This window comes from Leptidea sinapis, chromosome 30 (assembly GCF_905404315.1).
Source record: "Leptidea sinapis chromosome 30, ilLepSina1.1, whole genome shotgun sequence".
NCBI classification, from domain to species: domain Eukaryota; kingdom Metazoa; phylum Arthropoda; class Insecta; order Lepidoptera; family Pieridae; genus Leptidea; species Leptidea sinapis.
The window spans coordinates 7,954,646-7,982,339 of NC_066294.1; the positions used below are offsets into that span (position 1 = coordinate 7,954,646).

The following is a 27,694-nucleotide window of genomic DNA, read 5'->3' on the forward strand; positions in this document are numbered from 1 at the left end:
AATAAATCGTTTAACATAGTTTATGTGATTATATTGCAGTAGCTACTACTACTGTACTACCTATAAACTTGACATAACCATCCATCATCATATTATATATACATCGGTAACTATCTATTCTTACAAACAATATAGCTTATAATACCTATTAGTGAGATGATCATAAAAATATTTCTGCCGCCGAATTCCACCTTCGCACGACACGGCACAAGTTATCCGGATATCATCCCCACCATCTGGATGTGTGGCGGTCCTTCACAGTGCGGTTTTCAAGGAGCTTTCTGCCTCGTACTACAACGCTGTGGAATGAGCTTCCTTGTGTGGTGTTTCCGGGAAGATACGACATGGGTACCTTCAAGAAAAGCGCGTACACCTTCCTTAAAGGCCGGCAACGCTCTTGTGATTCCTCTGGTGTTGCAAGAGAATGTGGGCGGCGATGATCACTTAACACCAGGTACACACCCGTATGCTCGTTTATCCTCCTATTCCATAAAAAAAAAAACTTATTCCCGTTTACATACATTACACGATATAGTTGATTGAACACCTATAACTGAAGAGAGGAAAGACCAATTTTCAAAATTATAATTCGTTGGAATTTTCTCCCTCCCGAATAGCAAATTAATGTAAAAACTTCTCAAACTCTTTTTTTAAGCGAAAAAAGTTTCACTCAAAAATCCCGAACCATGAAGGTTCTATGTCAATTCGAAGTACGTATTACAATAAAACGGCAATTTCATACTTCAACCCCTATTATTAATTTGTAATCCTGTGCTTAATCACTGGAGTTTGTGTGTAACGTAAACGAACACGTACCCGACATAGCAGAGGTCTTTATGAATGAATAACGCGTTTATTTCGAGGACGCATCGCACAATAATATCTCTGCACCGGCACTCTCATTGTTTGTAAATTATATTTTCATAAGTTCATTAAGTCAGTGAGGTTTGGACTTGCGATCAAATAATCATGATTGTTATTGTAAAGTTACTGATATTGTAATATGAATTAACGAAAATAAAACATCTCATTCACTGACCTCTACTATATACCACTGGACTGGCGGCTGTCAAAGTGCTTTTGTGCCTGTTTGATATTCGCCATTTTGGCGCTGTTAGACATGTAGCGAGAGTCTGCGGTACTAAAACTAGTGATGACAACCTAAGCAAACAGCGATAGATGGTGGGAAACTATTTACAAATCAAATACATACTTTATTATATTGATTCTTGAAGTATAAATAACACGGAAAAAGAACGAATTTTAATTCAAAATGCATCAATACTGCAAAGTATTGTACGTTCCTTCGCAGCCAAGTAACAGGTCAGTGTTCTCATTTGAAAGTTCTGTTTTTTTATTTGATTTTAATTATAAAAACTGTTTTTGAGACTTGAGAAGTAGCCTATTTGTCGAGCAGACAGTTGTAGGTTCGATACCCACTTCAGTCTGAAGGTAGAAGTTAATTGTAACTATACCCGCACATTTATGTGTGTTGTAATTGTTAAAAAAAAACATTCGGATGGCGAAACGATTCATTATTTAAGCACAATTAGACATCATTAATGTAAAGGTATAAGCCGGATTTGGAGAATTTTCTCTGTTATCGAAATTAAGATTTTATCTGAAGAATTAATCACAGTTGACCGCGCTATTTCTAACAATAACTATTAAAGATATCTTTTCATCACAGTTATACTAATACTATAAATGCGAAAGTTTGTGATTGTGTGTGTATGTTTGTTACTTCTTCACGCGCAAACGGCTGGACTAGTCCGAAACTAGTCGGTACTAACTCCAACAAACCGTGATTAATGCTGTTTTAAATAAATAAATTTCGTTCTTAAATTACTCAGTTAGGTACATTCAATATAATGAGAAACAATAAAATTATATTGACTGAAGCTGAATGCTTCAGAGATGTTTTATTAGGCTGACCAATGTGACCCCTAGGGGATAACGGGGCACTTTTTGTGACCCCTAGAGGACATCGGACTTGATAGCTGGTATCATAATAATGGAGAAATTTTTCCGCAAAGATTGTGTGAACCCTTTATTTCATAGTTTATGTACTATGGCACAAAAAATGTGTATGGAGCTTCATGCAATGTCTTTTTTTATTTTATGGAAAAGGAGCACAAACTAGCGTAACCTGGTGTTAAGTGATCACCGCCGCCCAAATTCTATTGCAACACCAAAGGAATCACAGGAGCGTTGCCGGCCTTTAAGGAAGGGGTACGCGCTTTTTTGTACATATGTCATATTGTCCCGGAAACACCGCACAAGGAAGTTCATTCCACAGCTTTGAAGTACGTGGAAGAAAGCTCCTTGAAAACCGCACTGTGGAGGACATCCACACATCTAGATGTCAGTCTTATAGACTCGTGTAGACCATTATTCAAAAAGTACCGTCTGTTAACACTAATTACCCTGTATATATTAGAAATAAGTAATTAAAAAATTATGTATTATACATTAAAAACCATGGTGAACTTTTTAAACCAGCTAATAAAATTAAAATAAAAGGAATATATTTCAGTCATAATACGATCCATAGTTTTTAGAACAAAAATTTTAGAAGAAAAATTTTACACTGTAAAGGGGTGCCAAGTTAAAAGTAAAATTAGAGTAACTAAAACTATATATTGCACATAACTATGTCTAATATGTGCTGCTCAAATGAGCAGTCATTTTTTGTTCTTGTTCATGTGAACAGAGATCCAGCGCTTAAACACTGGATTCCTGATGTCGTCAGAGACAGCCACGAGTATTTTGTTGTCGGAACGTCGCAATCTCCGTCAGAAAACGCGAGAAAGGACTATTCTATATTAGGATTAAGAGTCGAATTCGCCTTTTGATGCCACACTGTAGACTGAGCTTCATTAATTTTCAATCAAGCACCAGTGCACAAGCGTACACGGCAAGCGTTTCTAGGGTCCTATGCAACCGTGTCTCCCTGGAAACGGCAAGACAGCCGTCAAGAAACTACCAATATCTACGTCCCCTTTGAAGTAAACACTAGAGAGATTTTTTACCGGGTTTACTATGAATTGCTCTTAGTTCTAAGAGCCATATAACAAAATGCAACGCTTTTGAAGATAAAATATATTAGTATTTATTTGGCTTTTGCTGGTGGCGGCCATCTTTGTTTGTTTAGCATACAATGGGAAAATTATTTTGTGATTTTTTTTTAGAAAAATAATACAAATAATTCTATTGCAGTATTTTGTTTTTCCATCCTTTGCTAAAACATAAAAAAATTGCGGGTTTGATACTCGCCACATAAAGTTTCCCATGTGAAAAATATTTTACTTAAAGTACCTACTTAAAGAATACAATTTTTTTATTTTCATCCCTTTTTTCAACCCTACACATGTCAAAATTTTAAAAACGCTAGAACAAAATATATTTATTTAATTCGTATCAAGTACCTAAATACAAAGTTTCATTTTTGATAATGACGAACTACCATTCAAACTTCCAACCCCTACTTCAACGCAGTATCGGAATACGGGGTCTCGAAATCTCGAGCTATTGCCAATTTCGTGGTCATCTGGAAGGCAAAGCCAAATTGGCTTCAAAGAAACTGGGCGTCATTAATAGAGCACGGCAATACTTCAAGCCGGCCCACTATATACATACTAGCGCTCTACAAAGCGCAGGTCCGGCCACACATGGAGTATTGCTGTCATCTCTGGTCTGGCGCACCCCAGTATCAGCTCGATCCATTTGACCGCGTGCAACGCAGAGCAGCTCGAATTGTCGTGGACCCAGTGCTCTGTGAACGGCTGGATCACTTGGCGTTGCGTAGAGACGTCGCTTCATTGTGTGTCTTCTACCGCATTTATCACGGGGAGTGTTCCGAAGAGCTGTTAAACCTGATTTCTGCCGCCGAATGCCACCTTCGCACGACACGCCACAAGTTAGAATATCATCCTCACCATCTGGATGTGTGGTGGATGGCGGTCCTCCACAGTGCGGTTTTCAAGGAGCTTTCTTCCACGTACTACAAAGCTGTGGAATGAGCTTCCTTGTGCGGTGTTTCCGGGACGGTACGACATGGGTACCTTCATAAAAAGCGCGTACACCTTCCTTAAAGGCCGGCAACGCTCCTGTGATTCCTCTGGTGTTGCAAGAGATTGTGGGCGGCGGTGTTTACTTAACAACAGGTGACCCGTACGCTCGTTTGTCCTTCTATTCCATAAAAAAAACCCCTCCAAGAGTCTTATTCAATTACAACTGCAATGAAACTTGTAATCAAGTGCCCGCAAAGGATGATGGCGAGAATGCATGTATTTTGGGACCCATTGAAAGAAGTGGCGTTCATCATTGAAACTTATTTATAAATGTAGAACGTAACAAAACAAAGACAAAACCAAATCGTAAGTAAGTCTAAAAAAGTGGGGGAAAAAAGATATACCTAAAAGTAAATTTAACCTACAATTATTAATCGTAAAATTATAAATATCTATTGTTCAATAAATAATTTGTATATAATGTCTATGCCTACTGTCTCCTAAAAGATTATATAAAATATATGTGGAAGGTTGGCCAGCAGCTAATAATTGAGGATTCACAATTCATTCATTTTTCAAGCAGATATCGAATCTTTTAAAGATTTACCTAGAGATAACTTACCTGCTGATTTTAGTACCAAAAAATGATAATAATCTTATGGAATGTTATTGTAAGTTACTACTGAATTACTGATTAGAGTAGGTATTCCTACCTATCTATTGATAGTTTGATGGTGTCGGAACATCCATATAAAAATGACTGTCATGTGAAAAAAATGTAGATGTCAAATACGCAAAACGTTCCGTTCGTGCAAGATGACTTATTTTTTAATAAATTATAATTATTTCTTTCTTTTGACTCCCATATCTTAGCGCCTCAATATTTTTTATAAAAATATCGTATAAACTTAAGTTTATAATTAATATAAACTTGTACTTGTACGATGCTTCCTTAATTTTTAAATTATGTGGGTCCATTCTCGCCATCCTCCTTAAATACAATCTATACTATAATATTATAAAGCTGCAGTGTTTGTTTGTTTGTTTGAACGCGCTAATCTCTGGTACTACTGGTCCGCTTTGAATGATTCTTTCAGTGTTGGGTAGTCCATTTATCGAGGAAGGCTATAGGCTATGTTTTTTTTTCAAAATTAGGGATCCGTAATAAAATTGCTATTTCGTAACACAAGGTGTAAAATCGAAAACCTATTTTTGCGTGCGCTGCAAAAACTATTGACAATAGAACAAAATGATGTACAGGCTATTATAATATAGGCAATATTTTATTACTTATAAAACTCAATTATACTTTATATGGCAAAACAACGTTTGCCGGGTCAGCTAGTTTGTAATATCTATGGTTGTTATGCCAGGTGGAACCGTTGCCCTTAGTGTCGTTGTCACGGCACTCACCCTTAAGGAGTAAAGCTACGCGCGATGCCGGCCGTTTCATTAGCCCATCTTGGGTCTTAGTACCCACGACTCTTATTCGCCCTATCACCAACAAAGTGGTTTATCTTCCTATTTAAATAAAAACACGCTTCGATGAACTCCTCCTTTTTTGAATTCGGTAAAAATGCTGAAATCCACTCTTTACAACAAATCTTTAAATTATAATTTTCCCGCGAGAACGAGCTAAAAATGAGGAGATCCGTAGTAAAAATGGCACTGACATACCCCAGGTGATTGCGAAACGTGTTTGTGCGCGCATGCGTACATAAGGCATCACAACAACCGTGCTGCTTTGAACTCGTGTACGTATTAGACGTTTGTAGAGATTTTTCCTCATTTTTATCTTTTAAGGCTACCACATGTGAATTGCACACATGTTTTTTTTAAATAAATTTACATTTCTTTAATTAATCTTATAAGTCATGACGTGTACCTATTTTAGTGTCGCTCAGAATTTTCGGGTTTTTTAAGAATCCTTAGCGGCACTGCGTTGTGATGGGCAGGGCGTATCAATTACCATAAGCTGACCGTCATGCTCCTCTCGTCCTTTATTTTGATTTAAAAAAAACAGACTTAAGAGTCAGTTTATGATATAATTGAAAATATTTGAAATGTTTTGGTTCGATAATACTATAAAATTTCGCATTCGGATCCTGTACTATTTTCAGATTAGGTAGCAATAGTTACGTTCGTATGTCGGATTAAAGCACCATCGCATGGTTCCCTGCGTGATGGTGCATAATGCAACTCATATTTCACGGGTCTATAATAACCAATCAATCCTTCACATATTCCATTTATCATTTCCTAATTATTCACTTGAATACCACGTTACGTCGGCAAAATTATTTTCGGCATTCAGCATTCATGTTACCTTTGTACTTACTATATTTTATACGTGTGATATTATTTTTTTATTTATTATCATAATTATATATAAATCTATATAGCGAAGTACACAATTCGCCGCTAAGTAATTGTGATTTTATTTTAACTTATACTTTTGAAGTGAAAACTTGGTCACAGTCAAAATGGGCTACCCTGAACTAAAACTACTGAACCGATCGGAATAATACCTGTACCATTAGATGCAGCGTGTTTCGGAGAAGGTTTTAGTGCATGAAGTGTTGGTGATTACTTATCTGGAAGCGGTATATGTTTTGACTTAAAAATACTTTTTTATTCGTTATACAAATAATTCTGTCATTGACATTTCATTACATATGACAACTCATACAATGCGTGGACGCGGGGTATTTAATTTATATGGCAAAACAACATTTTTCAGGTGAGTACTCCTTGTGTATAAATGACACTGGTTAATTTAGATATCATTTTATTTTAATGAAAATAAGGGACGAGGCGAACAGAACCTTCAGCTGCTTGTAATTGATACGCTCTGTCTATTACAATGCAGTGCTGCTCAGGTTTCTTGAAAAACCCCGAAAGTTCTGAGCGGCACTAGAATTGCGCTCGTGACCTTGAGACATAAGATGTTAAGTCTCATTTGCCCAGTAATGTTATTAGCTACGGCGCCCTTCTGATCGAAATACAATAATGTTTACACATTATTGTTTCACGGCAGAAAAAGGCGCCGTTGTGGTACCCATAATCTAGCCGGCATTCTTTACAAGTGAGCCTCCCACTGGTTGTGCAAGGGAATGATCGCTCTCTTGTAAACAAATCAAGCTAAGTTTACCTAAGCGAGCGTTATCTAGCCGATCGTGATAGCTCAGTCTCATTCGTACAACGTAGTTATCGTCGCGCCTAAAGAAGTATGTCGCTCAAAAATGCAATAGGGAGGGATATTTACTTAACTGTTCGTAAAGTTGTGTTAATGTTGAATCAATTTCTAAATAGTTAAATTATTATTGTACGGTCTACGATCAAAATAACTCGTGGATACGTCACATGACCCATTTTAAATAGCACAGCGGAAGGAAATCAATGTAAAGAGATATATTTAGCTGTTGTTAAATGCGCGCATGAACTAACTAATACATACGCACTGACCTATACTATATAACACTGGACTAGCAGCTGTCAAAGTGCTTTTGTGCCTGTTTAATATTCGCCATTTTGGCGCTGTTGGCCATGTAGCGAGAGTCTGCGCTACTAAAACTATTGAAGACAACTTCAGCGAACATCGATAGATGGTGGGAAACTATTTACAAAAAAAATTGGGAACTGTATTACGTTGATTCTTGAAGTAGAACGAAATTAATTCAAAATGCGAAAATACTTCAGAGTATTGTACGTTCATTCGCAGCCATTTGTATTATACGTCAAAATTAGTTCACTGGACACTCGCGAGTGGCGCTTCAAATAGGCACAAAAAATTTGCTGTCAAATTGATGGAATTAGGTGGTATTTATACAGGTCAGTGTACATACGTTAATTTTTGCCATATTTTGTTTATAGGCGCTTTTTTCTTCCGTGAAAGTCATGTGTTATTGTTTTTCGGTTTGAAGAGAACCGTAAAACCTAACCACATGAACGGTTTGGTACGGCCGAGCCATCGGGCCATATTCGATAGTATTTTTTTAATGAAAATAAGGGACGAGACGAGCAGGACGTTCAGCTGATGGTAATTGAAACGCCCTGCCCATAACAATGCAGTCCTGCTCAGGATTCTTGAAGAACCTCAAAAATTCTGAGCGTCACTACAATTGCGCTCGTCACCTTGAGACATAAGATGTTAAGTCTCATTTGCCTAGTAATTTCACTAGCTACGAAGCCCTTCAAACCAAAACAAAATAATGCTTATACATTATTGTTTCACGCCAGAAATAGGCGCCGTTGTGTATCTATAAGCTAGCCGGCATCCTTTGCAAAGGATAACTGGTAAAAGTACGTCGCATTGTCCAACGCACCAAATTATTATAATTATCTATATTATTAAAAAAAACGTTTGTGTGGTAAAGGTTACTATAACATAAATGACTTTCTTAATGATACCACAGATTGGGAATGGAGCGACCGCCCTCAGGCTATTAAATAATAAGTTTAACTGTACAATGTTACTTTAATTGTAAAACATTATTTTTGATAAAAAAAAGCCCGCTGAGTTTGTTGCGCCCATTCTTCAGATTGGGAATGGAACGACCGCCCTCAGGCTATTAAATAATAAGTTTAATTGTACAATGTTACTTTGTAAATGTTACTTTAATTGTAAAACATATTTTTGATGAAAAAAAAAAAGCCCGCTGAGTTTGTTGCGCCCATTCTTCTCAGGCCTGAGGCATTCACTTTAGAATGGGTGGTAGTTTTTTTGACTTTCAATAAGTGATTTCACATCCTATTTTGAATGAAAATATTTGAATTTGAATTTGAATATCGTCTGGACCGTATAGAGTACGATGCCGGACCAATTGGTGCGACCGTCCGTGTTTAAGCTATAACTTTTTTCTTCCGTCATTGCGCTAGTGAAACTTAAAATTTTGTCTCGAATTGACGACCATAATAGCGATACCACTCAAAATTTTGAGTTCAATCAATAATCCTGAGAAGCACTCAATTGTAATTGGTTGGGCGTATCACTTAAACGTCTAGTTTTCGTCGTCTTTTTCAACTTTCCGTTTGAACATTTTCAAAAATCTGGAAGCTATTGGTTTTAACACGTTTTTCGAAAATCGAGTTTTCATCAGATCTTGACGTTTTAAGGTCCTAGGAAGTTTCCCGACTAATCCCGAGGTGGTGTCTGTATGTTTTTATGTATGGATGTGTGTGTGAGTGTGTGTATGGATGTATGTAAACCTCTTATAAATATTGAACGGTCTCATCGCGGTTGGCTCCATTCGAAAGGGCTTGACCAACTTAAATTTTGAATATAATTCGGACTGATTCGGACTGGTAGATTTTATAAAGAAATATAAAAACAAGTATTAAAAAAAATCTAAATGTTTTTTTTTCGGAATAGTTTTTAAAGGGATTTATCGATCGACTGAAAACTAACGTTAACTCAACGTTAAAATTGGCTTATTCAATCAAAAGTAATTGCGGTTTAAAAAAGGTATAAAATAGGCAAAACCCTTTTTAAATTTTTAAACTTTTATCAGACTTTTGAGATATTATCTTAATATGTATAAATTATGTGACAGATTGTTTGTCCGCGATGGACTCCTAAACTAATGAACGGATTTTAATGGTGATTACTTCTTGGAGTGTAGTTTAGTCCAACTTGAGAGATAGGATAGTTTTTATTTCGATTTGGGACCCATAATTATTTTTATTTCCAATATTTGTTTTGTATGGACATTTTTTCTATGAGAGAATTTAGTGACGCACGGTTTGACAGTTCTGCTGTGAAACAATTTCATTATAACAACAGGGAGCATACGTTACTAAATAATTGTTGATGTTTTGAAATATTATTGGCCAATTCCTATTAATCAGTATTTTTTTATTAGAACAACGTCTGTCGCGTCAGCTTGTATATATATAGATATGAAATTAAAATAATTCGGAAATGTGTAATCAAAATTAATGAGTTAAAAATTAATACATACATACATACACACTCACGCCTTGTTCCCGTCGGGGTAGGCAGAGACAATAGAATGCCATTTGCTTCTATCCTTACAAACCTCACGCGCTTCCTCTACATTCATTACTCTTTGCATACATGCCCGCCGGTTGCGGGTGCTTCGGACCTCTCCTTTTCTCAAAACGTCCCCAATTTGGTCGACGAATGTTCTACGAGGTCTCCCGCGACCGACTTGCCCACACACACTTGCCTTATATATTTGATGCGTCATTCTTTCTTCACTCATTCGCTCCACGTGTCCAAACCAGCATTCCTATTTCAGTCCTTGTCACAACATCCTCTTTCAAACTACAGCGCGCTCGTATCACCGCATTCGGAATTTTACGCAGTGAACGCAGTTAAAAATTTATATAATATTTGTGTAAACAGCTTTTATATAACCACTTTATAATTACCAATATTTTAATGTATCAAAATGAATATAATATGTTATTCATAAGAGATAGACATATGCCATCGCGGAATCTAACATATAAAATTATTATGTCGCGGTGTTTGTAGTTCTTCGAAACGGCTTGATCGATCTCATGAACATCTATTTTTCATCCCCCTAAATGTTAGGGGTGCTCCACGCCAATTTTATTTTTTTGACATTTTTTTTTAAATTTGTTTGATTATGAGTCAGCATTAAAAAATACATACAACTTCAAATTTTCACCCATCTACCGTTACTTTTGTATCGTAATTTTAATATCGGCAATACAACTTTTGCTGGGTCAGCTAGTTTTCTATAAAACTATATAAGATATACAATTCCACCATACATTATTTTATTATCATTATATTATCTCCAAGGATTTAGGCAGTGTTTTCGTTGAAAGCAGTTTTCCGACATATCCAACAAACATAGTTAATGTAGGCAAAGATTTATATAAAAACTTAACAAATTATATACTGAAACCTTCCTCGACAACCAAGCTATCCGTTGGTGAAATCAGCATGAAAATCGGTGCAGTAGTTTTTGAGTTTATCGCGAACAGACAGACAGACCGACACGGTGAATGACTTTGTTTTATAATAATGAAGTGATATAATTCGAAAACCGAAGCACATTTGCAAGTAACGGGTGAGCATCGAACAAGGGCTCCGAGGTGAGAAACGATGCTTCTAACTACTGCACCACCGACCCTTCAACTTTATCATAATTACCTGCAAACAGTAATAAATTACACATAATCCTTTATGGCTTCAAAAATTATATTGCGTATTTCATAAATTGCTCATTATTTAGGGCGGGAAAATGCAGGGGCGCGATGGGTCGTGAAAATCCGTATGAAATATTGATACAGTTTCATGTAAACGTGTAACAAATGCGGTAATTCTAGCCACCTGCCGATTGCCGTGTCGTGCCGTGCCGTGCCGTGCGTAAGCTCACTTTTGCAATGTGCAATTCGATCCAACATGCAATTATTATGTTTTGATGATTAATTGCCGTTTATGAGTGTATTTGGATATGTTTTTATTAATTTGTAATCTGATACTATTGTTAAAGAGTTGAGTTATTATATGTAAATTTATACAAAATTGTCAAATTTAAAAGCATTACCAGGGAGGCTCTTTTGCACAGGATGCCGGCTAGATTATGGGTACCACAATAGTGCCTAGTTTTTCCGTGAAGCAGTAATGTATTAACATTACTGTGTTTCAGTCTGAAGGGCGCCGATGCTTCACGGCAGAAATAGACGCCGTTGTGGTATCCATAATCTAGCCGGCATCCTGTGCAAAGGAGCCTCCCACTGGTACTTAGATTTAGGTCGGACTTTACGTAAGTAAAACTGAGCTGACTGTAGGCTTAGCATAATTTTTGATTTCGTTTTTATTGTCATTTGACAGCTGGAATTATGCTGAGTTGTCTTATCTTAATAAGACAACCCAATGCAAAAGTCGAGTTCGCGTTTTGTGACACTCAGCTAAGTTATACGTAAGTAAAATCTGAACAAAGTTATAGTGCGCTCTAATGATCTCAGCCTGATTGAGACTTTAAACGTGTGTTCTAACGAAGAATCTGCCAACTCTCAAACCTCCGATCGAACGGCCGGGCTTATCGGCAACATTAAACACTGCTGAAACCAAGTCAACACGGGTTTCGCCTCTACACGAGGCATCCTCAGGAAATGTTGACTCACCGAACTCTGGAACAAGGTATAAATCTTTAATCTTAGCGAAATTTACTCTAAAGATAACTAACACGTTAATACGAGGAACAAACATAAACTTGTTATGCCTACTACTCGGTTTAGTCGAGTTAGTAAGTCTTTTATAAGGCGCTGTCTATGCTTTTAGAATATGCAATACAAAATATGTTACGAAATTTAAAAGAATTGTTGAAATAGCGTTTGTGTGGGGAAGGTTATTATAACATACACCTCGCGTACACCCTCAGGCTCTTTAATTATAAATGTTTATTGTACGATATTACATTGCAATCCATATATTTATAAACAAAAAAACGCCCGCTGAGTTTCTTGCGCCCGTTCTTCTCAGGTCTGAGGCAGTCTATTTTGAATGTGTGGTAGTTTCTGACGTTCAATAAGTGATTTTGAATAAAAATATTTGAATTTGAATTTAGATTATTATGGATTTCCACAAATTGACGCCTATAATCCTACTCCAATAAATTTTCGTCCTATTTACTACGTTTATTCTCCGGTATAACTTAATACTAAGTTTATTTGTAAGGCCGTGACTGTATAGATAAAATATGAACGAATTATCATTAGCAGAGCCTCATCAACTATGCAGACAGTTGATCGTAGGCCTTGCCGCCTGTCGTTTGATGAGTCGTCAAAATTGCTTCCTGTGTTGTTAAGTGCAGGAAATTGGGACTGCTTCATCGACACACCTATCAAAACGGTAGATTTTGAATTTAGAATATTATCACGGATAGCTAATTGCGTCGAATGGGATTTTCAAATACCGAATTCATTTTGAAAAACGTTTTTATGACTCATCCGTCTGCTAAGGCATAAAGGCATTTTTTCTCTCAAAGATTAATTCGTTTAGAATTATTTTTGATGTAATTTCTAATATACTAGATACTGCTACCGCTTCGAAAGCAAATGGCGCTCTGCTCTCAGAGTTTCTCTCTAGAAGAAGCGGCGCAAGAAACTCTCCCAGCATTCTTTTTTTGCGATCTTTTTAATAAAAATATACAATATTGTATTGTCGCTTTTGCTATAAAATAATCATAATCTAGTCCCTTCACTTAGATATTCAGTGAATGTGTGTTTAATGAATCATTTAAATTTATTTATAGATAATGCCTGAACAGTGGCTGGGACTTTATTATAAAAGTGTATACATTTACCCTTAAAGCTATTATATATCTTACTAAGCCTACTTAAATTAGCTACAAGCAATTCCTTATTTCTAGTGTTATAATAATGAAAATCACTATTAAGAACAAAAAGATGACAATTTTTGTGAACGTAAGATGTAGTAAATAGACGGTACTATTACAATTTTTTCAAAGTACTGATTACATTATTCTTAAACAATTTTCGGTGGTAAATATAATTGTATAAATAGCAGGGGGTAATTCCCCTAGTACGTATATAATCATAGCTTATTACGCGCTTAACTTAATTTTATTCCTTATAACGCCAGAATTTTTAAACGTAAGGCTAATTAGATAAGATACCAAATAAAAATAAAAGACAAAAAAGTAGATTACAGGGCGTAGCAACAATACCAAAAAGAATGAAATGGAACTGGGCGGGGCATATCAACACAAACATATATATCACAAGAAGATCTAGCAATAGCTGGAGAAGTATGATCACATCATTTTTTTTTTATTAATTTAAAAGAAAGCCCACGTTGTATGCATTTATGCCTTATGATATATTAACACATTTCAATTAATTTTTGCGTTTGAAAATCGATGCAGAGTTCGAAAATATGTCCAATTCTGCAATTTTAAATATATTGTTATAGGACATTACAATTCTGTTAATAGGAGCGTTCGACCTAGGTTACTCTTTGTAATTCTTGGCCTAAAAGTATTTTTTTTTTAAATATGTGGCCGTGCATTTTGTCTGAGAACCGCTAACCTTATTCTGTTTAATAAGTTCGGGCTGCCAAGAGCTCCATTTTAAATTTTTATGCAAAAAATAGAGATCCATTGAGATCATGTTATGACTGAGATTGAATGAATGCATGAATTAGACTCACAGTAGTTTTAAGGCTTAAATAATTAAATTACGCCAGATACATACAAGTAAATGTTATTTTCAAAGCCAGTCCAATCATTTTGAATATAAGCCGCATCAAACAGACAGATATGCAGACAAAAATATTGGTTTTCGGTATTCTTATTGTGTACGTTCATTAATATGCATAATTTTAATTCCAATAAAAAATTATGGATATTTTGAATGATTAATTTTAAAATTCGTATCAATCGCTGGATATTAAAATAAATTATGTCAATTTGTTTACTTAATAATTGAAAAGTAAACTTACATTCAATCTGTTCAGACACAGATTAGTCTTAATAATTTAATTAATTTGTCATCTACCCCAAATAATTAATTAGTCATAGTACTTACCCCAGAAAAAATTGTATTTTTTTTTAATGAAAATAAGGGATGAGGCGTGCAGGACGTTCAGCTGATGGTAATTGATACGCTCTGCTCATTACAATACAGTGCCGCTATGGATTCTTGAAAAACTTAAAAATTCTGAGCGGCACTACAATTGCGATGGTCACCTCGAGACATAAGATGTTAAGTTTCATTTGCCCAGTAATTTCAATAGCCTTTCAGACCGAAACACAGTAATGTTTACACATTACTGCTTCACGGCAGAAATAGGCAGCGTTGTGTTACCCATAATCTAGCCGGCATCCTGTGCAAAGGAGCCTCCCACTGGTGTCAATATGTCAACCTAAATAGTTAGTCAGTCATAGTTAGTACCCCAGAAAAAATAGTGTAAATCTACATATCACTATCAAGGTAGTATTGCAATACATTTGAGTCAAAAAAATAACATCTGTTTTAATATAACGAGATAGCCATACTGATGGATAAATGTACACAGAATCGGTTAATGCTTGAGGCAATATCTCGGCAACGGCAGCTGTGAAGTAATAGCGCTGACACTTTACGCGATGTCATTACGAGCACCTAAACATTCATTACAAGTAATGTCCGTAATTTATCTGTCCTAATCACTGTGTGAACGATCTACCCGCGCTTTCCAAAAGTATCTAAGCGTACTAACAAAGCTAACGCTACTAAAAGGCATAAATAGTTATTTATACAACTGTTGTGTATTAAGAGGTATTAAAACACGAATGTGGGTTTATCACACATGAGTGTTTTAATACCTAATTTTCAACAGTTGCATACAAGACTTTATCTACACCAATAATATGAATCCTCTATAAAAGATTCTGAAACAGTTAGCTTGCTGCTAACATTAAAAAAGCCAGTCCTAATAACCATTACATCATCCAAACGAGTGTTGTAATGTTGTACTGAATTTAATTACAACACTCGTTTGGATGATGTAATGGTTATTATTACATTGGGTGTTTTAATATTAGCAATAAGCTTGAATTTATTTTATTTTATTTTATTTTCATAGGGTGGCTAACAGCCGTCAATACAAAAACATATATCTACATATCTACATGTAGGCCAATTAAAAGCCTCCACAAATAGGTATTAAATAGTATTTTTTTTTTACGTTTTTACAAATGCTTAAACTAATTAAAGGCATTACTATGTACTAGTTAACTACGCTTTTTTGCAATTTAAATTGACTTAAAGTATACATATATTATGTTGTCATTGTATTACTTTTCTGTGACTTGCAAATAATCTTGTATAATATATTTCTTAACACTACCTAAACTGGAACAAAAAAGATCTATTTCGGATGATTTTAGTTTGTTAAAATTATACGAAGTACGTGGTATAAAGGAGTGTGATCTATAGTTTGTGCGCATGAGTGGAATATGGAGGAGATTCTTTTTTCTAGAATGTTGGTACGGTATATTGAGGTTTATTTTAGATAACAAGGTTGGACTGTCAATCTTACCCTGAGCAATTTTCATAATAGTCGTAATATCAGCCATGGATCTACGGAGTGTTAATGGTAGAAGATGAAATCGAGTACACCGAGTCTTGTAATCTGTTTTGGGAATTCTGAACTTATAATTTAAAAATCTCGTAAATTTTTTCTGTATTTGTTCAATTCTTTTACTATGTATCATATATACCGGATTCCAGATTTGACTAGCATACTCTAAATGACTACGAACATAAGCGCAAAAAATAATTTTTAATGTTTTCATTCTCTTGAAGCAGTTCGCTGAACGTATTATAAACCCAAGTGCTTGTGATGCCTTATTTGCAATATTGTCGATGTGACATTCGTAAGTTAGCTTGCAGTCAAGTGCTACACCTAGATCTGTGACACAATCGACCCGCAATAGAAATTGATTATTTATAGTATAATTAAATTTGATGATTAGCTTTTTACGGGAAAAACTTATAAAAAGACATTTAGGTATATTAAGCCAAAGCTTATTATTACTACAATATGTTGCTAGTCTGTTGAGATCTTCCTGAAGGAGATCAACGTCATAGATATCGTTGATAGGCCGAAATATCTTCATGTCGTCAGCAAAAAGTAAATAATTGGAATGATGAAAGCATGTATCGATGTCATTTATGAAACAGATAAATAATAAAGGACCTAGGAGTGAGCCCTGAGGAACTCCAGAAGGTATCGTGATCCATGAGGATGTGTAGCCATTTAAAACAACTGCCTGAGTTCTGTTTTTTACGTACGAACTTAACCATCTAAATAAGTTACCCCTAATACCAAGACCAGCAAGTTTCTGAAGAAGGATTCTATGATCTATGCGGTCGAAAGCTTTGGTGTAATCTGTATACACAACGTCAATTTGTTGACCACCGTCCATGCAATCAGTTAAGAAGTCAGTGAAAATAAATAAATTAGTAACCGTTGATCTTCCTTTTATAAAACCATGCTGTTGTTGGTTTAACACATTTTTAAGGCTAGGGTAAAGTTGATTATAGATGATGCGCTCAAACACTTTGGCAAGAAGACATAATTTTGAAATCGGGTGTCGAGGCGAGTGCTTTAGTTGTCGTAAGCAGCATTTTGTTTCTAGTGGTGAGGTGGTCATTTACAAAAAATTTTCCAGATCCAGAAATCTCAATATCCTGAGGTGTGAGACGGTCTTTAACGGAGCGTGCAGCAGCAACAAAATTTTCTTTGCTATACCGGTTTGTGATTGATAGTACTATATTCTTGACGTTGTTGGTGCCTGTGTGAACTCTATGTACAAAGTTTATTTGATCTTTAGATACAGGACATGAGATCTTATTACCAATTTTATTAACTACATCAAAAAGATTTTCTTTGTCTCTGATCGGTACGCCTTTTATCTCCACATTGTTAGAGCGAAGCCATTGATCTTTGTCAGCAAGCTCTTCCTCTAGTTTGGTCACCAGAACCTTGAGTGGTTGCATGCACATTCTTGATCCTTCTCTACCCTGGCGAGATTTGCTTCAAGTGACGAGATTTTCGTTGAATATTCAGAAGCAGAGGCTTTAAGGTCACTAAGCTCTTTTTTTACGACCTGCATATCCGCTACAAGGCTGGAGAGTGGCGCCAGTTTTAAATTGATGCTTGTTAGTTCCTGCATGATGGTTTCCAAGCTTATTGATGATGGCGATATCGGTGAAGAAACTGGGGTAGGAGTCACAACACTCAAATTGCCTGGGTTTTTACAAGCCGGACACCGCCAAGATGCCTGCCGATCACCGAGTCTGCGATAGCCGCGTTCTGTAATTCCAGAGCATTCAAAGTCATACTGTTTCGTGCATACTGAACATTTTATCGTTTCTGTTGCTTCATCTCCGCAGCGACTACAGGTCATCATTTTTAGAAAATAATAATACTTTGACTATATTTATATATATGTATGCCTGTAATACGCAGAAAATAATAAAGCAACGGTGAGAAAGTGCTTCAATAATACACGGTCTATGAATGGATGCCGTGAGTACTCAATGCATACAAGTTAGCACAAGATATGTTCGCAGTACTTATTTAAGCGATTCTGGCTCAATACAGTGGCAGTTGGTACAAAACAATATTCGGTCACTTATGCTTGTCGAACGCAAAAGGTGAATTGTTATTAGTTGATCACTATTAGTTGAATATCACTTCTGTAATCTGGATCTATGACCGGTTTGCGTAGGCGCACATTACAATTGAACACAAAGAATGAATTAAAGACGCAATTCTGACCTGTCTTCGCTGTACTTAAGCGTGAAAATTCAATGTAGCGGCAGTAGGCAAGATGTCATCCGTGTTGTTGATTGAGTTGAGGTTCAAAACAATATTTACACACTTTATGAATTTTAGAATCTTTAATAGAGCATTAAAAGTATGGGTGTAGATAAAGGCATAAAAGGCATTTATTTTTTCAAAATTGTTTCGTTTAGAATTCATTTTGATGTCATTTCCGATATACTAGATACTAGTACCGTTTCGGAAACAAGCACTCTGAGATAGGCGCGCAAGAAACTCTCTCAGCATTCTTTTTTTTCGCTCTTTTTAATAAATATACAATATTGTACTGTCATTACTATTGCTATAAAATAATCATAGTCTAGTCCCAGGCTGTCCAATCAGTTAGATATTCAGTAATCTGTCCGATCACTTAGATATTCAGCTGTGGAGTAGTAGGATTTACGACAGAGCCATTCTCATATTTAACCCTTTACTTTAGAACGAATAAGCAGGTGAATGCTAAATGTTTCAGAGTTTAATCAAGCCCCAGCGATCAGGCAAGACAAATAGCGGGCTCATCTGCATCTATACGAGTCGGAACTCGGAAGCAACCAGCCAAACAACGCATCGATATTTCAACCTCACCTCCACGAAATAACACCACAATGCACGTAGCTAATTCAAATCAAGCAAATCTAAGGCAGTTAGTGTAATTGCACTCCCCAGGCATTGATATATACGGAATGCATAAGCGTTGTATTGATGTTTGTATGGAGACGTTTGAATTATAATATTTTACCTTAGATTAAGGATTGGTCTCCGCTGTGCTCCAATTAGATACCGCAGGCGTAGTCGCAAAGTGCGGCAAATTTTACTAAGCCCCAATGGACGTACTCAAGCCAGTATCCAACAATGTGTGACGTTGACGAGCCACATGTTTTGTTTTACTTTGCTAATAATTGAAAATAAAATGCCGGGTTGTGTAGTAAAACTTTGTAAAAATAATAATACAAGATCGCAAACGATTAGTAAGTATTTGATTAATATCAATGTAAAATAACACGAAGCGTATGTTGCAAAATTTGATTGAAGATGCCACGCACACAAACATCTAATAGTTGCCGTAATAAAAGCTATTGTTCTTAGGTAGTGCGGTATCTAGTTGTCACAGCGGAGACCAATCCTGTATCTAAGTATTTAACTATGCATTAAATTTAGCTCCAAGATTTGACATAATCACGTAAGCGAGTATTGCAGCTAAGATTAAAATTTCGCTGGGATTTCATCATTTCTTAGCAACATTGCATTGAATTATTCAAACTGTAGTAATTAACTTTATACAGAACAGATTCAGCGTCTCTGTCAAATTTATCACTTCCTCTATAATACATATAGATTAGGCAAAGTTCTAGAATAACGCTCTGCAAATTTTACAATAATAGTACCGAAGTGGAAAAACTTTTTGATCTTCCCTTCATTTGGATGAAATTACTATTGCTTGGGAAGATATACTTGAATTCTAACACAATCCAGTTGAAGCCGTCTTGATTACTTCGTCCCGTACGCTTTCCTCGAAACAGAATTGGACGGATTATGAGGAATTTAAAAGACGATGACAATTTGAATATGAACGCGAAGAGTGTTTTTTAAATTAATCCAATTTTCTTTTGCGTTGGGCTCTCTTTTGTTGCATTATAGACCGTTTGCCCTTTTTGTTTTGTTTGTTTTATTGTTATGAATAGGATAATATTTCTGTGGATTATGTGTATAATAAGATGTTATTTATAATTTTGTATCTCAGTGGGACGGTATTCATTTTTAAATGCATCGCTATATATAATTCTAAGTAGCTGACCCGATAGACGTTGCTCTGTTAATAATAAATAAAATACTGTTATTTTATGAATTTATCAATAATGTTTCATAACATCAAGAATTATATCATATAATATGCTCCCTGCCGTTACAATGTAATTGTTTCACAGCAGAACTGTCAAACCGTGCGTCAATAAATACTCTCATAGAAAACATGCATGCCTTAAGCGCCCATATTATTATTTTTTTAAATAGTTTAAATGCAGAGAAGATAGAAGAAATAAGTTTGTATCTTACGTATGTATAGAATCAGCCGTCAGTCAAAAAAATTAATTATATCTAAACAAAACGAAATTATACTGCCATTTACATTCGATGGCTTCCCACATAAAAAGAGTAATGTAAAAGTAGTAATTAATCGATAATTTTTATTAATTTGTTCAACAATCATTTATTTTTAAAATTAATGCTTATGGCATGTAATGTGTTTTACGTCAAAATCAAGCTCCAAAGTTATTTATTCATGTATGAACAATGACACAAAATTACCAAAAATAAAAAAAATGCTTCTATTGCAACCAAACTCCACAGGAGAACTGGCTGGGTTAATCTTTATATTTTCAGAGATCTTCATCTAAATCGGTGCAGGCTTTGTTTGAGTCCATAGGGCACATATCCCTTAAAAACAAAGATTTATAATTTTAGTTTCGTTGTGTGAGTTTTTTTACATTTCCTCATTACCTGCTACTTCATTACCATCCCCCGCTGCATCAGTTTTTCCCGTACGATTTCCCTCCATCTACTGCGATCCTTAGCTTCATCAAGGGCATCTCGTGGGACTGCGTGCTCCTGGACGTTTGCCATCTACCTTGCCTGTCACAATCAGCTGTTCAAGATTGTGACCTTCTTTACGAGAAATAGGTCCGAAGAATTCCATCACCCTACGAAGGCATATAGTGGAAAGTCTAGTTTTGACACTAAGCTCTCTTAGAATAGACACGTTGCATTGGTGCGAAAGGTGGTCCATGGAAACTGTAGCATTTTTCTCCAACTCGATGTTTCAAAGGTCGGCCTATTTCAGTGTCCAGCTTTCCGCGTCATAACTGAATAAGAAATGTATAGTGAAAAAGAAACTAGCATTTAAAATACTTTTATATTACAAGTGTCAATATTAAGCTAATAACGTTATATAAAATGTAGCCAGTCCTAAACAAATATCGCTTGGCAGCCGAAACGTACAAGTTTATTAATTGTTCTTGTAAATATCTCACTCCCAGCCATCTGAATGGTTTGTAGAGTATAATATCTAAATATACTGGTAGAAGGGCGAAAGTGTTTGGTGAAATTCCAACCATTTCCTATATTTAAGCCACTCAAAAAGAGAAATCGGTATAATCGTATGTTTTTTCTTTACTCGTACATAACCAGCTATTCCAGTTTCCTGGATTTCTCCTTAACATGTTTAAACTTTATTAAGTTTTATCGCCCAACATGTTATAGGAAAGCCCAACAAGCTTATAGGAAAAAGCTTTCTGAGGCCTTAGAACCTTAAATGTAGGCTTATTTTTAAATTGTTGTCATCAAGAAGATTAGAAAAGGAGGACAGACGAGCGTACGGGTCCCCTGGTGTTAAGTGATCACCGCCGCCCACACTCTCCTGCAACACCAGAGGAATCACAAGAGCGTTGCTGGCCTTTAAGGAAGGTGTACGCGCTTTTCTTGAAGGTTCCCATGTCGTATCGTCCCGGAAACACCGCACAAGGAAGCTCATTCCACAGCTTCGTGGTACGAGGAAGAAAGCTCCTTGAAAACCGCACAGTGGAGGATCGCCACACATCCAGATGGTGGGGATGATATCGTAACTTGTGGCGTGTCATGCGAAGGTGAAATTTGGCGGCAGGAATCAGGTTGAACAGCTCTTCGGAACACTCCCCGTGATAAATGCGGTAGAAGACACACAATGAAGCGACGTCTCTACGCAACGCCAAGTGATCCAGCCGTTCACAGAGTACTGGGTCCCCGACAATTCGAGCTGCTCTGCGTTGCACGCGGTCAAATGGATCGAGCTGATACTGGGGTGCGCCAGACCAGAGATGACAGCAATACTCCATGTGAGGCCGGACCTGCGCTTTGTAGAGCGCTAGAATGTGAGCCGGCTTGAAGTATTGCCGTGCTCTATTTATGACGCCCAGTTTCTTTGAAGCCAGTTTGGCTTTGCCCTCCAGATGGCCATGGAATTGGCAATTGCTCGAGATTTCGAGACCCAGTATTCCGATACTAGGCGAGGCTTTAAGGGAAGTGTTCTCGAAGAGCGGTGATACGGCAAATGGGGTTTTTTTAGTGGTAAACGCGCAAAGTTGAGTCTTCTGGGGGTTAAATTGGACTCTTAAAAGGTTCAACTTACCCCATTCCGCGACCTTCTCGAGAGAGGACTCGATAGAAGACACAAGTTTCTCCCGGCACTGGTCGACGTTTTCCCGAGAGGGACCTGCATGGCCCGTGTATACGGCATCACCAGTGCTGTCGTCTGCATAGCAATGCATGTTGGGGGTGTCCAACATATCATTGATATGCAGAAGAAACAGCGTGGGAGATAGCACACAGCCTTGGGGCACTCCAGCGTTCACGGGCTTGGGATTCGAGCAATAACCGTCGATAACGACCTGTATGCTGCGCCCAGTGAGGAAGCTGGAGGTCCACTTGCATAAGCTCTCGGGAAGCCCAAATGATGGAAGTTTTGAGGGGAGCGCCTTGTGCCATATACGATCAAAGGCCTTCGCTATATCCAGGCTAACTGCCAGGCCTTCCCCCTTGCTTTCAATAGCCGCCACCCATCTATGTGTTAGGTATACCAGAAGATCGCCAGTCGACCGACCATGGCGAAAGCCGTACTGCCGGTCGTTGATCAACTGGTGACCCTCAAGGTATACCAAGAGCTGGCGGTTAATTATGCTCTCCATGATTTTGGAGAGTAGGGAGGTAATAGCAATAGGCCTGTAGTTTGCCGGATCCGAACTCTCTCCTTTTTTTGGGATCGGATGGACAAGGGCTGACTTCCATGAATCAGGGACTACGCCTTTTGAATAAGAGTGCCGGAATAAACGCGTTAGCACCGGCGTCAACTCAGGGGCACACGTTGTAAGCACGATTATTATTTATGAACGTAGTATAGTATGGAACGCAATATGATCCACATAAAAACATGTAAAAAAGAATAAACACCAAACAAAAGCGACTGACTTTCTGAGCCTGTTAAGCCTATTCGTATAGTAAGTTTTCTGTTTGGTGATGATTAACTTTTTTTTTATTTTTATGTATTTTATTCTATTAAGAAAACTAACAGCATATTACAGATTTGATAAAGAACTAATAATATTTTAAAAAATAATGCCAATAACAGGTTTCCATAACATTAAATTGTTTACTTTTTCCGAAAAATTCTACGTGGTGCGATACCTACAAAACAAAAATGAGATGTATTTTGAGATTATATAGGTTTCGTTACATAAAAAAACATTGTAACTAAATATATACATAATAGGTATTACATAAATACCTAAACTATATAAAATAAATAAACATATTAATATATGTTCGTGCATCAGTTACTCAATGATACATATCATTGAAAGTAGCTATGAGTTCTGATTTGAATTTATGTTTATTTTCCACCTTCGCACGACACGCCACAAGTTAGGATATCATACCCACCATCTGGATGTGTGGCGGTCCTCCACAGTGCGGTTTTCAAGGAGCTTTCTTCCACGTACTGCAAAGCTGTGGAATGAGCTTCCTTGTGCGGTGTTTCCGGGACGATACGGCATATTTACCTTCAAAAAATGCACGTACACCTTCCTTAAAGGCCGGCAACGCTCTTGTGATTCCTCTGGTGTTGCAAGAGAATGTGGGCGGCGGTGATCACTTAACACCAGGTGACCCGTACGCTCGTTTCTCCTCCTATTCCATAATAAAAAATAAAAAAATATGGTGAAAGGTCTGCATGATTGAATATTATGTTGTAAGTATGCGCTGCCCAAATTTTATTGAGTCAGTTATAATAATTATTAGTGGAAACTGTAAAATACAAATATTTCAATTTTATTAACTGCGTTTAAATTACCAACCCCTTCTACATATAAAATAACCTAACGACAGACAAAGAGTCGAATGAACGGACAGTGTACACAATACTGAGAAGCCAACAGGTTTGCAATATAATAAATACTGCAACACAGAATCCGTACAATGACAACTCACTCAGATGCAAACATGAACTATTTCCAGAAGAAAGGCATTGCAAAAGTTTTTCAATTTTAAGGTGACTCAGAAATGATTGCGTTCATCACAGACTTCTACAGTTGGCTTTGTTTGCCTATTTAGATTGTTATGTGATTGAACAATAATTTAAATATATTATTCAGCCATTTGTTGATAAGAAATGCGAACAAATCTATATAAAATAGGAAAAGATACTGAGTTTTTTATACTGTTTATATACTAAGACTCAAAATCGAATCAGTTATTTTATTTCATACTTTTCGAAATGTTTCAGAAAAAAAATTTAAAAACGTACCTAAGTACTTACTTAGCTTACACAAAACAAAAATTTTAATATAAAATAAAAAGCTAATGAGTATTTTTATATTAAGTCAAATCAATAGAATTTTCATTAAAATGCATTAAAAATTGGAAATGAATTATAAATCTATAATAATTTAGAATAGTGATTGACTATAGCAATTGTAAGATGAGACTGCAATATTTAGTTATTTAATTAGAATCTTAATCTTACACACGATCTTAAATTAGTGTAAATGAGAAATGGAGGGAACTCTAAAAATTTTTGTTAAGTATTTGCGCAGTATTTATGGTTAGGACGCACGTCAATCAAACTCGCTAGTCGTTTGCACACTGATTTATTAGTCATAGGAGAGGGAACACACATACTAAATATTTAGGTGCGCATTCGCAACTGCCTATAACTTATAATACATGTTGAGATCATTTTTGAAATCCAAGATGGCCGCCGCTTAACAATTTTATAGGCATTCCATTAATTAATCATCATCAGAAGAGAAGCAAGTAAAACCTCTGTTTTGTGCGTGTTTGTAAAATACAAGGTATATTAATCAACAAGAAACGTTTTGCGACACAACCGCTTCGCTCTATAGTTCTTTAAATTCTGCCTGCTTGGCCCTCGCCCGGCGCCCGCTCTCGCCCGCACTCGCACCGCATGCCAGTTACACCCCGAGCTAAGACGAATACCGAATAATCTTCGTACTCGCTTCTTGCGCTCGACTTTCTTGACTATGACATATATATTTCAGCTATCTCACGGGAAGGTTATTATACCTTTGCGGTGGAAGGCTTCGGACCTGGACTCAACAAACTTTGTGAAGGAAAATGTATTAGTGGGTTGGAATTAGGTCTACGATCCAGTACGGATGTTGGAGGTTCTCTCAAAAGCGGAGGTCTTTTAAAACGTTTTCTACTTCCTCGTGAAGAGGTAAAGCCAAACTGCAAAGTAGAAATACTCTATTCATGCTCTAACGCCAATTTTTACTCAAATTGATCGAGAAGACCAAAAAATGGTACCGAAACTCCACTACGCTATCTTACCTACGTGGGTAACACTGAAAATGTTTATAACTAGCCAGCTAGAAACATTGCTAATGAAAACTTTCTTTGAATTTCAATTTAAGAACTCTTTGGTAACCTAATGTTGTATATTGCATTCATTTGTCATTTGTTTTTGTGAATGTGCGAGAAAATTTTCAGTCAATGATTTATTATGACTTTCGTTGTGGGCTTACTCAACAACAAGAGCTATGATATGATAGGTTACGATTGGCATTTCTTAATGAAGCCCAATCTTGTGCAACTATTTACTATTGGTTTAACGAGTTTAAGCGTGGACGTAGCAATCTCAATGATGATCCGCGTGAAGGACGTCCTTTAACAGCGACTACTGAAGATAACATCAGTGCTGTGCGATGCATAATAGAGGAAGATAAGAGAATGACCTATCAGCAGATACGGGCCAGCCTAGGCATTGGTATTAGTCAAGTTCAAAAAATTATACACGAACATTTAGGCGTCAGAAAGCTTTACCAGATGGATTCCCCATACTTTAACCGACGACCAGAAACAGCTTTGCATGGACTGGTGTCGCCAAATGTTAGATAACTTCAACGGCGGTGACTCCAATGCTGTGTTTGACATCGTCATAGGCGATGAAAGCTGGATATATTGCTACGAACCTGAAACCAAAAGACAATCAGCTCAGTGGGTGTTTCCTTTCGAGGACCGGCAAACTAAGGTAAGAAAGGAAGAAGTCAAGGAAAAAAGATGATTGCCTTATTCTTTGGTCGGAAAGGTCATTTCGCGACAGTTGTGCTACAAAATGGAACGTTGTTTGCCTGTTGTCTTGGAAAAAATTCGACAGCAGCGCCCTCGAAGCAGGATCCTCCTTCACCACGACAATGCTTCAGCACACTCCGCAAATCAGATGTTGAATATTTGACTATAGCAGGTCATCCGCCATACAGTGCCGACCTGGTGCCCTGCAACTTTTATTTATTCCCAAGAACTAAAGATAAAATTCGGGTTATTCGCTTTACGAGCCCTGAAGATGCGGTGAAAGCGTACGAAAATGCCATAGAAGAGACCCCTAAGGAAAAATGGGCCCACTGCTTTTCTCAGTGGTTCCAGCGAATGCTACGATGTGTAGAGAGGAACGCAGATTACTTAGAAAAACAATAAGAGTATTGGCAACTTTCTACATTAAACCGTTTTTCATTTTCTAAACATTTTCAGTGTTACCTAGGTATTGTGATGTAGCTTAAAGTTGGGCATCAGAGTTTTTTTTCCTTAAACGAAGTATTAGTTGAAATAAATTTGAGCTCATGCTGTCTTTACTAAATGAATGCACGTGGTCGTTGCCTGTTAGTACAATAAGACTTAGACTTATTTAGAAATTAATGTAATTAATTAGTGATTATTGTGTTGGATAATATAATATAAAATAAAATATAAATATAAATGCTAACAGCACCACAAAATAACATAATTATTAATTTTGTATTGGCTTATATTATCCTGGCTCACTGCAAATAGCATAACATACAAACCTCTAGTTGCAGAAAGCATCATTAACAGTTAATGTTTCATTATATCACATGCTATCCTTTACTGTCAAAATGAAAAAGAAAGTGACTGTATTATATTTAATGAAATTAAATAATTAATTTCACTTTAAATATGTATCGACAACTAGTGGAAAGTTTACTATTTACTATAATTACTTACTAGTTATAACTTATACTCCACGAAACCATGTTTAATTTTTAGCCTTTATCTATGTTTGTTCATTAGAACAAATTAGAACAAAGAAGATAACTTTTAAACAACTTTAATGCGACTTCTACTAGCAAGTGGCCTATTTAAATAGCTTTTTTCTAAATTATTGGGAACCGTTATAAGAACGAAAACGTCAAATTGCTTAAAAGATTAGTTATTTTTATTATTTATGAAAATAAGGGACGAGACGAGCAGGACGTTCAGATTATAGTAATTGATACGCCCAGCCCAT

At 36.5% G+C, this 27,694-nt stretch overlaps 1 long non-coding RNA gene across 1 annotated transcript in view; it reads right to left on the reverse strand.

Moving 5' to 3' along the window:
- LOC126973738 (uncharacterized) overlaps nucleotides 1–27,694 on the reverse strand; it is a 224,129-nt gene that overhangs the window by 26,877 nt on the left and 169,558 nt on the right. The window lies entirely within an intron of this gene.